The following is a 3,646-nucleotide window of genomic DNA, read 5'->3' on the forward strand; positions in this document are numbered from 1 at the left end:
TTATATATGTATTATTACATTTTTTCCAACATCTTTAGGATTAGGAATATTTAGCTCTCCTTTCTCCCTTTCTCTTCGTATTACACTCCTTCCCTGTCCTGTTACATTACATCCACGTTTTTAATTATTTCTCCTTGATAAGACCTGTGTTCCCTCTTTTGAGCTCTTTCGCCTCCACTCTCCATGATTTTGAGCTACAATCCGCAAGTGAGAACATTGTCTTATTTGTTCAGGTTTACCTCACTCAGTGTAGTGTTTTCCTCTTTTGACATGATTTCTTTTTTACTTAGGAATAGAATTGTATTGTGTATATGGACCACATTTCCATTATTTATATCAGGTGAAAGAACTGTATGGTGTTTCCATTTCCTAGCTATTGTGAAAACAACCACAGGTAAGTGTAGCTTTCATCCCTCATCAAAGAATCTTCTATTTGCAAAGGAGATCCAACTGGCCAAAATGCAGAGAATATGTGACTGTGGGATTTCTCACTCCAAGTGATGTATTTAAGATGCAACACCTATATCTGATGCTTAGGGAAGATCATGGACAAATATATGGAAAGACTGTAAAAGAAATAGGACCAGAGCACCTGCTGCTAGACATGTCACTAAAGCTGCATCAGCAAAATCCCAACAATACGGTTGCCTAAACAAGACTTGCATAATGACAACGTAGTTAACATGCCAACATGGGTGGACAAAATTTCACAAGATCTTACTTCTAGACAAAGAGCTATAGGAAATCTATAGCTGCTGAGAGAGGAGAATCAGTTTTCTGTACCAACAAGGTCTTGGATATATTATCCAATCAAAAGCAGTCAGCCCCAAACACATGTATGTAAAAACAAAAGTAAATGAATTCAGAAGACTGTATATATATGTGTATAAAAATAAAGATGTCGTGAAATTGAGAGGGAGTGGGGTGTGGGGAAGGAGACAGAGGTAGAGAAGGAGGTGTAGAAATGATGTAGGTGCAGAACTACTTTATGAAATTCTTAATAAATAAAAGTGAAAAGTAATAGAACCACTTATGTTGTGAAAACAGTGGAAAAAAGGGAAAGGGCAAAAGAGGAAAATTGTAATCTTCTGAGGCAGAGATGACAGGAAATTTAGATTTTGTTTTAGATTTTGCTGAGGGTGTCAGCTGTGAAGTTAGTAAAAATATCATTTGTCATTATGTTGTGTGTTTGTGTGTGTGTGTGTGTGTGCGTGTGTGTGTGTGTGTGTGTGTACACACATGCCATGATGGCCATGTGGGCATCAGAAGGATTTATGTCAGTTTCTTAGACTTGTGTAGTGTGGGAGATAGGCTTGAGCCTAGGGTGATATTGCAACTGTCAGGGTCCAGGAATCCTGGCTCTGTAATCTGAAACCCAGTATGCTAATGAGACATCATGCCCTCTATTCTGTGATAGGACGTTAAGTCTGTTATGCTAATAGGATGATGCTAATAAGGTATCCTACTTGCTGTACTGTGATAGGATGTTAAACCTGTTATGCTAATAAGGTATCTTACTTGCTGTGTTGTGATTGGACCACTACCCCTATATAAGCTTGTGCCTTCCTACAAAAAAGCAGACCTGTGTCACTGAACCCTGTCTCCTGTGTCTGAATGCGGCTCCGCTGACACAGTCTCCTCACCAGCCCTGGGGTCCAGGACCACGCACAAGCAGCAACAACAGGAGGCAGCACAGGGCAAGTGGAAGAGCTGCCTCAGCACCAGGCGAGAAGAGTGGCCTCAGTCCAGGGTGAGTGGAGGAGCAGCCTTGACACCTGTGAGAACAAAGGAGGGGCACCCACGAGAACGGAGGAGTGGCCACCACTGGCAGTGACCACAGCATAGTAAATGCTTTTACCTGATATTCATTTCATGGTTTCATATAACTATCAGAAGTTTTATTGTTTGAAACTTGAAAAATATCCTGAAGATGTGCTACCCTTTGTGCGCCTCATATTAATATCATTAGTGACAAAAAATTAATTTCCTTGGTCTAGAAAATCTTGCTGATTTTTTATTCATGTTTCTGTTTTTGTTTTTCTAGTTCAATATAGAAATTGCATTAGTCCTTTTTATACCCCTATCCTAAATTGTTCCCTAAAATTTTAAACTGTGATTTTTATCTCTTCTCTAGGATGATCCTGTCCTCCAGCGAGAATAAAAACGTTATTAGTAGAGCCATGAGATTGTCAAGGACAGTAAGTAAGTAAAAGAAAATGGCATTTTCTCCCATAGCTAGTGTATAGCATTGGAGTGTTTTGGGAATGATGTCCAGCAGACAGGTTGTGGTACAGAACAAGTGTTTGTGAAGATAAAAAGTATAGACCAAATGAGAGATGGAAGTTAAGACACAGGCATAATAAAAAGGGAAAGAGAATTTAATATATGCAAGATTAGCTTGCACAAATTGGTTCATCATAATTTAAGATGAAATTTTAGATATAAAATTTACAGAATATTTTGAAGAGTAGCAAATGTAACATAAAAATACAAGAATTAGGTCCTGAGTGCACGTGTGGAGATGCAGTCACACCAGCGCGGCAGCCGAAGACTCCTCGGCATCCTCCAGACCCTCAGGGCCGCACTCGGCTTCTGTGGCCTGCATCAGCCCCTCAGCTTCCTTCCCTTGGCCAGGAGGCCAGCATGTGGGGTTGAGTGGCCTAAGCGGAGGGTGGCGTTGGTGATGGTGGTAATGACGGCCTCAGCAGACGGGGAAGATGAAAGGCCAGATCGAGCTGGGAGATGTGACACCACACAATATTAAACAATTGAAGAGATTTAACCAGGTCATCTTTCTAGTCAGCTATAATGACAAGTTCTACAAGGATGTTCTGGAAGTTGGCGAGCTAGCAAAACTTGCCTATTTCAATGATATAGCTGTAGGTACAGTATGCTGCAGGGTGGATCATTCACAGAATCAGAAGAGACTTTACATCATGACACTAGGATGTTTTGCACCTTACAGAAGACTCGGAACAGGAACTAAAATGTTAAATCATGTCCTAAACATCTGTGAGAAAGATGGCACTTTTGACAACATCTATCTGCATGTCCGGATGAGCAATGACTCAGCAATTGGCTTCTACAGGAAGTTTGGCTTTGAGATTATTGAGACAAAGAAGAACTACTATAGGAGGATAGAGCCTGCAGATACTCATGTGCTTCAGAAAAACCTCGAAGTCCCTTCTGGTCAGAGTGCAGATACACAAAAGACAGACAACTGAACAATTAAAAACGAACTTTCTTGCACTTGCTTGTCGCCAAAAAAGAGACCCATTGATTTCCCCTCCCTGTTTCAGCTTCCCTTCTTCCTTGTTCTTGTTTTCCTTCTTTATTTCCTCTTAAAGTTTTAATAATTTCAAGGACTCTTAAAGATGATCATGTTTGGATTGTTTTAGTTCTCTTATTTTTATGAGGTGGTTGGATTGAAGGAAGGAGAATGTGGATCTATAGAGTTTCACAGTTAAGATGTCTGGTCCCAAAAATTTGGGTGTCAAATGATTTCAAATTTTCTAGATGATTCTTTTTTTAAATGTCCTGCTTTCACATTGAAGGGAAGAGCCTACAACATTGTTTAGTTCAAGAGACAGAAAGCAGAAGCAGCAATAGCCTATTTTCTAACTCATAGAAAAGTTTAGTGGATTTG

The 3,646-nt window shown here is 40.0% G+C and overlaps 1 pseudogene; it reads left to right on the top strand.

Moving 5' to 3' along the window:
* Positions 1 to 2,715: 2,715 nt before the first annotated feature.
* On the top strand, positions 2,716 to 3,224 carry LOC103734856 (annotated as a pseudogene).
* Positions 3,225 to 3,646: the final 422 nt, after the last annotated feature.

This window comes from Nannospalax galili, unplaced genomic scaffold, assembly GCF_000622305.1.
Source record: "Nannospalax galili isolate Female #2095 unplaced genomic scaffold, S.galili_v1.0 scaffold75, whole genome shotgun sequence".
Lineage (NCBI taxonomy): Eukaryota > Metazoa > Chordata > Mammalia > Rodentia > Spalacidae > Nannospalax > Nannospalax galili.